We start from the raw sequence: 15,256 nt of genomic DNA, 5'->3' as shown, positions 1-15,256 counted from the left end.
AACTGGTGAAAATGGGTAGCAATTTAACAAAAATGTGATTTCCTCATCACATCACAGAGTGCAGTGCAAAAACAGGTGAACGACCAAAGACAACGAAAGTGACGAAGAAAAAGTGAGCTTTGTGGTGCATTGAAGAAATGCGAAAATTGATGATGCAAAATATGTATTACCGCACAGAAATGTAACACAGCAAAAGCTTGTACACCGGGAGTATAAAGAAAAATATCATAACATCCATCAAATGTTATTTATGACTTTTTTTAAGGAATATCCAATCAAGTTTCATAGAAAACAAATTACCAGCAAAACAGAAATTGTACAATACTAACCAGATATCTAACAGCTTGATAAAACTTTGATCAGTTATAGAAATATTGAAAAGACATACCTAAAATAGAACTATAATCAATGTTTGCGGAACACCATATCTCTGGAGTGGAATGTTTCTTATGGACTGTACTCGAACAAAAATAAAACACTTTGCTAAATAAGTGAATAACTTCTGATAACATGAATGAAAATCAATGAAATTTTCAGTGAATGTAGTAGAATGTATTGTTTAAGGTAAAGTTTAAAGTTTTCTAATCTACGATTAACTTTTCGTGAATCAAGATAGTTTTTCAAATTCTTTTTCATTTTCAATTTTCAATTTTAAATTGCCTGACAAACGGGCAAAGATTGAAAAGTAAATTACCGGTAAGATTGATCATTATTTTCAATATTTTTGGTTTTTTTCTGTTAAGAGGAATGTGGCATGTTTCATATTTAAAAAACCAATACTGGACTCCTATGAACGCAAAACATAGTTGCAGAAATTTATTAGACTACTTCAAATTTGATTTAAAAATCGATTCCGTTTCTGTTTAGAATTTAATGCTTTGGGGTAACATTAATCAGTCTCTATTTTGACGTTTTTAACGAGTTTTCTTGATCATAAAGGATACAAAATATCTTCTGAATTTCTGTTTTTCTTGGTTTAGATTTCTTCGCGGTCCAAAAAAACAACATCGTGGTCTTAATGGCCTAAAGGCCGAACAATAATAAACATCGAAAGATGAACAATGGTGCTGCATAAGGGGCTAAATTTTTAAACATTAGGGGAGAGTGGGGTATCTTGAGCCACTTTTTTCTTTGCTTCATAAATTCTTTAATACGAAAGATGAAAAGAAAAAAATAAATGTAAAGGTTTTCTACATTTTTAAGGTATCATTCCGCTTTTACATTAATTTCCTGAGTTCTGAATAGTATAAAAAAAAAGATTCTTTTTTGGATTTTGAAAAACTGTGGGGAAACGTGGGCCACCAAATCCAAATTGCTTAGATAACGTGCAAAGCTTATGAGTTGACCCAAAACTGAAATTTCATAATTCATTTAGATATTTTTAATCAATGTCAGATGAAGAAATAAAAAAAGAGTTGTTTATGATAGAATAGTTCCTAATTCCTGGCTCGCGAACGTTTCGGCAAAAGTCCTCATATAGGATTTATGTTCATCTCTATCGTATTGGAAAAAATGGACAAAATATTTTTCATAACTTTTCATTTTGCATAAGAAAAGTTTGCAGATAGAAAAAACGTATTTTAAGTTCTGAATGTGTATAAAAAAAACCAAAACATAGGTGGCCCAGATAACCCACAAAATGTGGCCCACGATTCCCCACAAGCTATGATTCGCAAATTGGTTGCGTTTGTGTGACTTATTTATGTTTCATCAAAAATTCCCTTTTCACGTGAAAGAACATGACAAATTTCAAATCATAAGCGTATGAGCATATTTTTGTTATATACTTTAGGTCTCTCACGGATGCAATTTGCGGGTGCTTATTCAATTATGTAAGAACATTTTTCTAGGCTAGTTAAATAAAAAAAGCATATGATGCGTATTTAAGTCAACAACATATAGAAAAATATGCCTACGCAAAGCGACGACGATGACAGTTGGATTGGGATTTTTATCTCAACAATCGTCGAAAAAAGTTTTGAGATATTTTAACTTTTGACTTAGTTATTGGTGATTATCTGGAAAATTTCATATTGATCAAAGTTACCCCAGTGATCAATGTTACCCCGTTTTACGGTACCAACTATTTCAGCATCAACCTTAAGGACTGAAACTGATATTTTTTAGATTGCGAATATTTATGATTGCATATAATGCAAATGCATAACAAAGTTATACACAAAAGAATGTGACCTTTTTTTCTAGAACAGTTCTTAATTTTGCTTTTTTTTAACGAATTATGGGAGGGCATGGTGTGTTTCGTAGAAGAACTTAAAGAAAAAAAATCAGTAACTCTAGTGTTTGCACGTGCAGAAAGTAGAGCTTTTTCAGGTTCCTAAAAAAAATTGAAATAATTGGTCGGTGACCCCTCCCCTCACACATTTTTTTTTGAAAATATTCTATTTGAAATCTTAAAAAAAATATATTTAAAGTGTCTTGTTCTTTTAATTTTGACCCTAATATTATTAAATTGAACTGATAAACTTAACAATCTCATCAAAAACTGTGAAAATTTTTCAAAATTATTTTAAGCTAGTTACAGCAAATATCCAATTAAAACAAAATTGCTTGAACAATATTCATTTTTTTTAATTTAAAAAAAACGGCTGGCAAATCCTGTCAGCAGTCTGAAAGCGTCAAATTACCTGAAATTTTAATAATTATCTGGAATTAAATGAATTTATATTTTTATCAATTTATGAATCCATCTGAATCCATTATCTTATGTTTATCTGATTGTGAAAACATTGGAGGTTATTTTATTAACACTAGAAGGACCGGCAAATTGAATATACCTATTCGGACCGTGACCAGTCAAAATGACTGGTAAAGGAAACTTTTTTATATCCTAATATTTTTAACTTTTTTCATTTGGAATTATTTTGTTACTTATTTGATATCATTTTTGTTATAAAATGGAAATATTTTTTTACCATGGGTGCACGGAATCACCTCATTGTGGCATAGTTGACGAATGCGTGTATGTCATAAAATGAATATTTCAAATAACTATCAAAAAATTAAAACACATTATCAATTTAATTATAAAATCATGTTAGATGGCTATGGGTATTGACCATGGGTGCACAGTTTCACTTCAGTTTTGTTTTAGTAGATATTTTCCAGCATCCATTGCACTGAAATTTTTCAACACGTTGCCTATAAATTATACCTGATATTGTAGGTTTTGAAGCATCCTTTTTCTATGAGCAGAGCAATTCACCATGGGTGCACGGATTTACCGCCATTCATCCAAAATCAATTTTTTTGCATGCTGAAGGTAAAGAATAGTAATTTATAGATTCAAATGAAAAATTTTGTTATATACATGGTTTTTCACTATGGTTGCACGGATTCACTGCGTTTTAATCAAATATTGGACTTTTTGCAAATTTTTAAAAAGCATTTTTACAAATCTTAACTAAACCAAAGTCGAAACCACGTCTTTCATGTTGAGACATAATGATTTAAATAACGATTTTTATTTTAAGTTCCATTTTTTCATTCCTGGAAAAGAAATATTTTAATTATATCTTGAAATAATAAATTTATTTATTTATCATTAAAAAACAGGTTTTTACAATCGTATATTTATCTGGTAAGATCTGATCAACATCCAAGAAATTGGAAAACGGTTACCATGGACCGAGTGAATTTTAGGAATTATATGCATCAAGTTATGTCGTGCGACGGAAAACAGTGAAAATAAAAATAATGAATCAACATTGTCAAATGTACACGTTGATTTGTTTTTTCTTAAAAGTTTTTCGATTGACCAATATTGCATTTCAAATACCTATCATATCTAACTCAAAAATATTTTGTGTTCTGAAGCAAGTTGAAAACTATTTATTTCTATATAATTTTCAACGGCGAGATAAGAGCCAATCCGTGCACCCATGTTGAAATATCTTAGCTGGGGATTTTTTTTTATTATCTGACAATTTGCGCCGGGGGTCTTCAGATTTTCCCCAAAATTGAAAATTTGGTTCATTTTTGCGACTTAAAAACACATGTATTTTTTTCAGATTTCTAACATTTTTATTTTTTGAGTTAGCTTCGGTTGGATTTTTTTGTAAATAAAAAATAACCATTTTTCAAAGCTACATAACTCTGTTGTTTCTCAACGGAAAATGTAAAATAGCACATCAAAATGCATTGAAATTTTATCAGCTTTCCAAATAGAATAGTTGAAAAAAATTAAATAATGACCTTCAACATGAAAAGTTGTAAATAAACTTTAAATGGCGTCTAAAAGTACCGTCTGCACCACCGAATATTTTGCAAAAAATACCATTGTATAGCTCGATTCATGATGCAACTTTCATCTGAAGACACCAAAGTGGGCCATTAACACCTTGAAGAGTTATGAAAGAAATAATGACAATAAATCTCTTTTTTTGCATCGAAAACAAACAATGGTCGAACAACTGCACTCACATATGGAGATAGCAAGCACTTCTAACAACATGGAAACAAAATAACTTACCAAAGCAGGTTAAAAACACTACTTTTTCGTGCTTTGTAGAGTGTTTGCAGCAAAACTGACTTAAAATTTTAACCAAAGTTCTGAGTATCGTATTGTTTAAGGGGGGGGTAGGGTCTAACGGGTATAAAAAAACACCATTTTCACGATTTTTTTTCTAGAGCTATCGTTCAAACAAATGTATTCAAATTTTTTGCATTATACAAAGCATTGTTAAAAGAACATTTAGTAATTTTTTCGTAGAAAAATATTGAAAAATGAGCCGGTGACGGAACACTTTCGAAGATGCCTTTTAGAAAACAGGATTTGCGGTGGACACTGTATCTCAGCACAGAATCATCTGAAGTCAAAAAATCAAAGCAAAATATTTTTAATAGATATTTTTCTGGACCCCAACGTTTTTATTTAACTTAAAAAAAATTTTATGAAATTTTTGTGGCTGTTTGAAGTAAAAAGTACGATTTTTCACGAAAAAATCCGCCATTTTTCACCTGTAAAATCTCCTCAAAGTAAAAAAAAACAAAAAAGGAAAACGTTGGGGTCTGGTATTTCATATGTAGAAAATATGTTCCAAATTTGAAAAGAATCGGATAAGACGTTTTCAAATGACGATGTCCACGGACTTTAAAAATGTGCTTTCGAGAAAAACGCGTTTGAAGTTTCTGCTCTTGCTTTCTTGCAGTATTAGATAGGGGGAGATAAATGCCTATAACTTCTACAGTTTTGCTTCAATTGACTTGAAAATTTGACACAACATTCTTGAAATGTTTTACAATAAGAAAATAAAAAAATAAAAAAATCGATTTTTTTAAAGTGTTAGACCCTACCCCCCCCTTAAGTGATATAACTAATAATGGGAACGTTGCTTTTACAACCTGGTCATATACTATGTAACTTATTAATTTTTCGATCAAAGATCATTGTGAAGCATAATCAATGCCAATAGTAGAAGGTTCAGTTCCTGTGTTTGGGATCACAAAAATGTGATTAAAAAAATTAAATATAGACGTGCTTTACATAGTTTTTATATAGGGAGCTAAGCACTGGACATCAAAATTCTTTCCCATTGATCAAAAAAGTATGAGAAAGTGGCACAAATGTTGAAGAAATAATCGAAGAGCTCAGTATGGCCAGCCCAGGCTGTAAAATGATGAAAATATGATACTTTTACCATATTCGTTTTCTACATTCGCCCAGTTTTGAGGTTTTATTGTTGTTTATTGTTTATTGTTTATAAAAAAAGACCATCTGACGTAAGCGTCTTAATGGTTTACTTAAATCTAGGTCTATCTAAACTTACATTTTGAGATTTCTAGCTTCTTAACTGGTCACTTATGTTAGATTCGATCAAGCGTTTAAATGTTGCAGTTGAGACATTAAAGTCAAAGAGAGCATAATGGCGTAAGAAGCTAATTTTTGCGGAACGTAAGGGGTCGTTGCTGCCATAGCGTGTATTTCTCGATTCCAGTGAAAGCCAGTCACGGTTTCGCAGAGCTCTTTCTGGGGCATAAATGTAACAGCGGGAGAGTATCCAAGAACAGTCGATTTCGTTTCTGAGAATTTTCGCTACAAATAGTGATTGACCGATGGAATGGCGATCCGACAGCGTGTGAAGGCCAAGCAAAGCGCAACGTTGTGCATAAGGTGGCAGGTTTCGAGGATTATCCCACGGTAGATCACGCAGAGCATAACGAACGAATTTCCGTTGAACCGCTTCAAAACGCGCTACCCATGTAGCTTCAAATGGCCACCACACAAGATTTGCAGATTCTAGTATTGAACGGACCAGGCAACAATACAGAGCTCGTAGGCAAATAGGATCTGTAAATTCTTTACTCAGACGTATGACAAATCCCAGCATTCGGTTAGCCTTTTCAAGTGTAGCACAGTAGTGACGCTTAAATGTCATATGACTATCCAAAACAACGCCAAGGTCCTTAATTTGATCAACACGATGTAGGAATTCGCCCTGGATATTGTAGTTGTACAAAAATGGAAGTTTCTTGCGCCCAAATGTTATTATACAGCACTTAGAGACGCTTAAGGCCAGTAAGTTATCAGCACACCAATTTACAACCGTATCGAGGAATCGCTGTAATATCTGACAATCTGCCAAGCTGTTAATGACCAAAAAAAATTTCAAATCGTCCGCGTACATGAGTACTCCGCATCCAACAAGCAGCATGTTAATATCATTACAGAACAGGGTGAACAATAAAGGGCCCAAATTACTTCCTTGTGGTACCCCTGAAGTCGGAATGAAATCGGGAGATTCAGAAGATCCGATTTTTACAGCGAGACGACGATTAGTTAAGTAGCTTCTGATCCAGGCGCATAATCTCTCAGATAATCCCAGGCGTTTCAATTTTGAAAGTAAAATCAAGTGATTAACTGAATCAAATGCCGCAGTGATGTCCGTATAAATTGCGTCGACTTGTTTGCCACAATCCATATTGGATATGCAGAATGATGTAAATACTGCCAGATTTGATGTAACCGAGCGTTTCGGGAAAAAACCGTGTTGATTGTCCGAAATCCAGTTCCGGCAAGCTGAAAACATTACATCGTTGACAATTCTCTCTAAGACCTTCGAGCAGGCAGCTAGCGATGTGACACCTCGATAATTGCGCACCTCTTGCTTATCACCTTTCTTAAAGATTGGGCTCATGAAGGATCTTTTCCAGGAGGCAGGAAACTGCTGTTGTTGTAAGGACTTATTGAAAATACAAGTAAGGGGCTTTACAAGTAAAGTGCAACACTTTTTTAACACACACGCAGGAATTCCATCCTGTCCAGCTGAGGTAGAGTACTTCAATTTTTTTTATAGCCTCGAAAACCATTTCCTCGGTAACAACAAACACGTCGAGATTTAAAACATCGGTGGGCAATCGTGTGACAGCTGCGCTAATTTGATCTCCAGTTGGCGATTGATTTGAAAATACACTGGAAAAATGCTTTGCAAAAAGAGCACATTTGTCAGCAGGTGATTTAGCAACTCTGTCATCTAAGCGTACCTCCGCAGGTAGACCGGATTCCTTCCGTTTGTTGTTCACGAAATTCCAAAACTTTTTCGGGTTCCGACGAAGCTCACTTTGAGTACGATTTACATAACGGCTATAGCATAATCGGTTGTAGATTCGATATTGTCTGGTAGCATAGTTAAGTTTCATTTTAATGTATGGGCATCTAGAATTACTAAATGTTCGTAGAAATTTCGAGCGCAGCTGTTTCAATCGTTTTAAACGAGAATTGGTCCAAGGAGGTCTAAGTGGAGGGCGAGCCATGGGCACTGATTTGTCAAACACATCGTCCAATATTGCGCAGAATGAATTCACGGCTACATCCACACTAGTACATCGTTGAAGATTTGTCCAGTCCACTTCAGATAGAACTATGTTCATGAGATCGAAATCGGCCCTACGGAAGTCACGTGCAGATGGGTCGAAAGCCTCTACAAAAGCGACTGGATTCGGGAATGAAATGATGAACTCAAGCGGAGGATGGTACACGTCAATTTTTACAACGGCATCACTTGCTTCAATAACTGGGCTGTTCAAGATTGATTCGTCCGTGAAAACCAAATCCAACGTCCGATTTTGAAGGTTTTGTACACCATTCCGTTGATGAAGGTCATTCAATACAGTGCCGTCCAAAAAAGTAGCACTAGCCATATTGAGTACTGATGCAGAATCGACCACCAATTTGTTGCTATGACTTGGAACCCACAATAATTGTGGTTGATTAAAATCACCAAGAAAAATAATACCGCATGACGGCTCTTTCAATCTTGCTTCTGATAAAGTCTCAACATGCAAATTTAACACTGAGCTATCCTGACTTCTTTCAGGTGGGATATACGATAAACCGATTAAAAATGAACTTTGTTCATAGGAAACTTTTGCCCATAAATTTTCTATACTACTGCTATTACAAAAAGTGACTATGGACGAGCTAAACTTACTTGACACGGCAATGAGCACTCCCCCGCCCCGACTACGACAGCTATTAGAGCCATTTCTATCGCATCGAAACACGGTGTAATCCGGACAGAAAAGTTGACTGGATGGTACTGTTGCGTCAAGCCAGGTTTCGGTGAAAGCGTAGATGTCATAACCGAGCTCTGATGTGGAGACGAAACATTCAGAGATTTTCGATTTTAACCCACGAACGTTCTGATAGTAGAGGCGTACACCGTCAGCAAAGTTTCCTTGATCGAGGCGGATTCTGCAAGGCGAGGGGCGATCACTTAACGCATCATAATTTAAAAATTGGTACTTGCCTGACAGCACAGGCTGGAGAGCCCCGTTGCCTTCTTCGAACACAGGGCCGGGACGACTGTTGCCGCTGGCTGGAAACTGCGCGACTGTGACGAAGGGCTCGGGGGCCTCCATTGTGCTCATTTCGGTGCGTCCCGGGAATCCAACAGGTAAATGATCGGCAACGTCCTCGGTTGAGCGGCAACGTCCTCGGTTAGTTGATGCATTTCCGTTTACATTCAGTCGACAGTCAAGATGATGCGAGCTACAAATTAAACGGCAGTCACTGGACGAATCGGAAGATGAATTACTATACTTTCCTGACAGCACAGGCTGGAGAGCCCCGTTGCCTTCTTCGAACACAGGTTTACCATACTAGAACGAACATAATTCGTCGTCAGTGTTTTGCTACCTCGATCGCTCACACACACGAATCTTCAGTGTTCCACCGTCCATTTTAAATCAAATCTGGGGAATTACGGATGCAAAACTTCGCGCATAAACTTCTAAAAATGACAGTGCATAACTTGTTGTGACCTGGTGCAAAACTGGGTATAAACGAATACGTTATTAGATTTTTGGATATAACATGAAGTCAGTTAAGCTGCAACAATCTACCCTTCTTTCATAACAGTCCCATATACAAAAATAAGCAAGCGAGACAATCAGCTTTTTCTGTTTTAGAATATATTTTTCAATTGTGACCACCACTTTCAGCATAAACGAAAATCGTTTCTAGGTTGTCATAATAAATCGTTAGGCTAGAAATTTTCGAAATTGGGTTATTGGTAAGGTCGAGAGCACCATTTTTATTCATTATGGCACTGTTAATCGACCAAATTTGAAACCTTTTTCGAATCTTCTAGCATAACAGTCCCATACAAAATATATTTTTCTCACCAAGCTACTTTCAAAGACTTAAATTTGATCATTTTTGAACTTCTTAATGAAATTGTCAGAAAAAGAAACATACTTTTGCAAAAAATATCATGAATTCCACATTGTAAGTTGAATTTTTTTACGATTTTTGATTGCATCCGATAGTGTTTCGCTCAGGAAGTCATTCCTAAGAAAGTCAGACCTGCCTTCGAAAACTAGTGTGCATCATTCGACATCAAGTGAGTTAAAAAAATGTTTAAATGATTCAAAGCAATGAACCAAAGACTATTTCGCCGAAAGAAACATTGAAAAGTAACCAAATCCATGGTATTTCACATATGGGACTGTTATTCAGGTATATTTCACGAATTGATATTTTTTTTCGAAATTTCTAGAACAAAACCTCTTCTTTTAGTCTTTTATGTTGAAGCCTTATGTTGACGTAAAATGACGAAAATTCATATGGGACTGTTATGCGAGTAAGGGCAGTCTGAAAAGGACGAAAAAAATAGTGTTTTTACCAGCTTTGATAAGTTCTTTTGTTTCCATGTTGTTAGAAGTGCTTGCTATCTCCATATGTGAGTGCAGTTGTTCGACCATTGTTTGTTTTTGATGCAAAAAAAGAGATTTATTGTCATTATTTCTTTCATAACTCTTCAAGGTGTTAATGGCCCACTTTGGTGTCTTCAGATGAAAGTTGCATCATGAATCGAGCTATACAATGGTATTTTTTGCAAAATATTCGGTGGTGCAGACGGTACTTTTAGACGCCATTTAAAGTTTATTTACAACTTTTCATGTTGAAGGTTTTTATTTAATTTTTTTCAACTATTCTATTTGGAAAGCTGATAAAATTTCAATGCATTTTGATGTGCTATTTTATAATTTCCGTTGAGAAACAACAGAGTTATGTAGCTTTGAAAAATGGTTATTTTTTATTTACAAAAAAATCTAACCGAAGCTAACTCAAAAAATAAAAATGTTAGAAATCTGAAAAAATACATGTGTTTTTAAGTCGCAAAAATGAACCAAATTTTCAATTTTGGGGAAAATCTGAAGACCCCCGGCGCAAACCCGTCAGATAATAAAAAAAAATCCCCAGCTCCGATGTGGTCTATTAGACAGGCTGGTGCGAGTCTGGTCTAGGTATGCCAGGCATACTGGATTCGATTCCCGGTATAGGCAAGAAAGCACTCGGGTTCAAACCCCATAAGTTGCCGACAGGTGAGATGTGTTTCCTCTTACAATAAGAATGTTCAATCAGTTGCCAGCTGGCCAGGTATAAACACGGGTGCCGGAATACCTATAAGTGAACTTGCATTGGAAATTTGTCGAACCTAATAATCTAAGAATGCATGTGAATACATACTTGGGCAGAAACTGCGGTGAATCCGTGCACCCATGGTGGATAACCAACATATAAAAAATATTCCGTGCACTCATGTTGAAATATCATTTAAATTATTCAGTTTTATAGCTGATGTCTTCAAATTTGAATAAATGAGTACACAATTCATAATAATTTTACTCATTCCAGTTTAGTATAAAACATATTTATCACCTAAAACTACTCAATTACTCGAATGGACAGTATTAAATCTAACATAACTTTTACAAATCTTGATGAAATTTTGCCGAATTTTGACAGAAAGTTTGATTAAGCAACAAAACGGACTAAAAAAATTGGGAGTAAAGTGCTTGGAGCGCCACACAGCGGTTAATCCGAGAACTTTTTCTACAAATTTTCATGACTTCGCATCGGAAATCAATAATTTCATTACGAATGACACACTTCTGCCCACCGGGCTTGTGATATAGCTCAGTTGGCAAGTCTGTTGTCTCCTGAGCCGATGTCCGCGAGTTCGAGCCCAAGAGTAAACATCGAACACAGTTGTACCGGATAAGTTTTTCAATAACGATCCGCCAACTGTAATGTTGATAAAGTCGCGAATGCCATAAAGATGGTAAAACGACTATAATCGAAACAAAAAAAAAAAAAAAACTTCTGCCCACCACAAATCACTTCGGGCTCATTGTATTGAATGTAGATTGCAAATGAAACCAAAAGCAAGCGAAAAAAATTTACCTTGTTTGAGTTATAGGGATGTGAATTTTACCAGTCATTTTGACTGGTCACGGTCCGAGTGTCCATGGCGAAATTTTTCTCGCTTATTAACCCTCATCCGCATTAGGGTGTCATTTTGACACCATTGCAAGTTTGAAAGCTTGTAACTTTTTTCAGAAGCTTCAAAATACAAAAATTTCTTTGGGGGCCCTAAATGAATTCAAAAGTTCTTCAATATTGCATCTTTACTTTTTTTTATGGACGAACCCTGGAAGCCTGGACAAAAAAACTCCCTTTTCCGACTTTCGGTGTCATTTTGACACAACAAAAGTAAAATCTATTTAAGTCGTTTGAATTATTATGAAACTCCTATAAAACTTATATCAATAGAAACCTTGTAATGTCAGTAAAATATGTTTAGAACATTATATACAGCTAAAGTTACAAGTTTTCTCGTTATTCAGCATGAAAGAAAAAAAATCTGATAAAACATGCCTCACGAAAACTTTTGTAGTTCATATGTTACACGTTCAAATAAATATTTGCCTTATGCGAGTTAGCAACGGAGCTAGCCGATAGGCGACATCGATAGGTTGCTGACGTTGGTTATTGGAAAAAGCGTGGCTGCACGAGGACGGCGAAGTTGCTGAGCATATCATTTCGAGTCGATGGGAACCATCATGTAACCTGGCACCTTTTTGGCAGAAGCAGCTTGAGTGTGAACTGCAATTGCATTAAATAATTTTGAATAAATCAGTTCGTGTTAGACTAGCAAGTAGATAAGTTCGGTTTTTTTAAAAAGGTTATCACATCCGTGAAACTTTAACTTGCGTAAGAAAGCTGAAGTTAATGCCTACATCATGAAGACAAGAAATATTTTTTTAAATTTTTTTAACTGAAATGGTCACAAAAAGTTAAAAAAAAAGTGGTCTAAAAAACCTACTTTTCATTCGATTGCTAGTAAATACTGTTTTAGCGATGGTAGAGTTTTGAAAAAATATGACTACAAAATCAATTAAAATTTCAACATTTTGCTGTCTTTAGATTTTTGATGCACCAAAAATTGAATTTGCTGGAATTTTCCAAAGTTCACTACTTTGCGCGATTTTTTTACAAATTGAAATTTCATCTGTTTTTGTGGGTACCGTCAGGTTGTACCCGGACTTTCAGTGCTTTTACTTTGTTTGGACCAATCAAGAGTATATTCATTGGAAAGCACATTTAATCTACATTCTAGTGAGGTGCAACAATTCTCGCTGTGAGATTTCACAAAAATATGAGAATTACAAACGTAAAATCATTCCTGAATTTCTAGAACTACAAGCAGCTTGTCCAGCAAAACGTGTTTGTTTGCTCTCCGAGTAGGTACGGTGGGTGGTGATTCGGGCAGAGAGCGAAGCCGACAGACGAAATAATGATGCGTAGATGAAAAAAAAAAAAATAAATAAATAATGATGAATGTAGATTAAATGTGCTTTCCAATTAATATACTTTTGATTGGTCCAAACAAAGTAAAAGCACTGAAAATCCGGGTACAACCTGACGGTGGACCACAAAAACAGATGAAATTTCAATTTGTAAAAAAATCGTGCAAAGTAGTGAACTTTGGAAAATTCCAGTAAATTCAATTTTTGTTGCATCAAAAATCTAAAGGCAGCGAATGTTGGAATTTTAATTGATTTTGTATTCATATTTTTTCAAAACTCTTCCATCGCTCAAACAGTATTTACTAGCAATCGAATGAAAAGTAGGTTTTTTAGACCACTTTTTATAACTTTTTGTGACCACTTCATTAAAAAAACTTTTAAAAAACATTTCTTGTCTTCATGATGTAGGCATTTACTTCAGCTTTCATATGCTTAAGGCAAATATTTTTTTGACGTGTAATATATGAACTACAGCAGTTTTCGTGAGGTATGTTTTTTCGGATTTTTTTTCTTTCATGCTGAATAACGAGAAAACTAGTAACTTTAGCTATATATAATGTTCTAAACATATTTTACTGACATTACAAGGTTTCTATTGATATAAGTTATGTTCAAATCGGTTGAACACGTCAAAAGTTATAACGATTTGAGCTTGTGGTGTCAAATTGACACTCCTAGTGCTGATTAGGGTAATGAAATCAAATGCGGATGAGGGTTAAAAGAGATTAAAAGAGCTAGTGAAATAAAAAATACACAGTTTTGTAGAGATTCAAAATTCATGAAAAGTCGTATTTTTTGCGAATTTTTAAAGCGTAGTGTTTAAAAGATATTCAACAAACAAAGTGTCCAACCAGTCATTTTGACTGGTGCGGTCTTTCTAGTGTTAAATCAGTTTCAAATTCAAATTCAAAGATTGGGAATATCACTCAATACTAGTTACCGCCATAACTTTTTGTGATAACGCTTATCGTGATGCTATCTGGAGCTTAACCGTTTGTCTCAATTTCAGCACTAGGAAAATAAAAAAAATTAATATTCAAAAGTAAACGACCCGTTAAAAATTGATAAATTTGCGTTTCCTCACATTACGATCGATCTTAAATTAACAAATATCAATATTTGTTTTTTTTTTATGGGAAAATAGATTAAAGCATTGAAGTCCAGAAGGACGAAAAAGGACGCTATCTGGATTTCAATTCGCTTCAAGACATACATAGATGAAACTAGTCAATTCCTAGAAAGGCGATTAAAATAACATAAAACAAATGTATCAACAAAACAAATGAGAACAGGACTAACACAACACAGTATAGAAACTGGTCATCTATTTGATTAGAATATTAGATAAAATATTAGAAAGAATACCAGGCTATATTGCTAGAATAACTGCTGAGACTTTTTACATTGAACTTAAAGTTGATGATAATGTAGTAAACAGACAAAGGGACTCGTGTAAATAGGCGGAGGCCAATAAATTTTAAGATTTTAAAATTGGTAATTAAGTTTTAAATTTATCTTTTAAAATATAATTTAAGTGTCCACTGAAGAGGAGCGAATGCCACAGTAGCTCGACACTATGGACACTGGTAAAAACGTTTTAGTTATTCGAAAATTCGCCAAAAAAAAGTTGATTAATTTATTTACAATTTCTGGGTATTGATAAAATTTGCCCGGATTTTGTCGGAATTTTTGGTTGTCAATCTATGCCTGGATTTTGCCAGGTTTTTACATAAACTTTTACATAAAAGGTCCGGATACGTGCTGAAAATATTCTGGCAAATTTACTATAGAATAATTATTGTAACAGTAAAACTATTTTATACAGATTGTGATAAAACATAAACAAAAAATTGTTTGGAATTAATCATAGAGATTCATAGAAATTGAAATTTTTTAAATGTTTAAATCGGGTCTAAAACCGTCGATAAAATTCTTCTAAAACAATTAGTTTTTACCCTTTTGTTGATCAATTATACACAAATGTCAACACTACATACTATCATTCTCACTCAAAAATTAAATTCAAATAATTGATGAAAAATTTATTCACCTTCAATGTGAGAAAAAGAAATCTCAAATTTACGCTTTAAGCCGAAGATGTTAGGATTTAAGTGCCAGTTCTTTTACTTGTAACTAAATTATA

At 34.5% G+C, this 15,256-nt stretch overlaps 1 protein-coding gene across 5 annotated transcripts in view; it reads left to right on the top strand.

Moving 5' to 3' along the window:
- LOC129751826 (chitin synthase chs-2) overlaps window positions 1–15,256 on the top strand; it is a 145,308-nt gene that overhangs the window by 106,713 nt on the left and 23,339 nt on the right. The window lies entirely within an intron of this gene.

Source organism: Uranotaenia lowii, chromosome 3, assembly GCF_029784155.1.
Source record: "Uranotaenia lowii strain MFRU-FL chromosome 3, ASM2978415v1, whole genome shotgun sequence".
Taxonomy (NCBI): domain Eukaryota; kingdom Metazoa; phylum Arthropoda; class Insecta; order Diptera; family Culicidae; genus Uranotaenia; species Uranotaenia lowii.
This window is presented reverse-complemented; position numbering and strand designations above follow the sequence as displayed.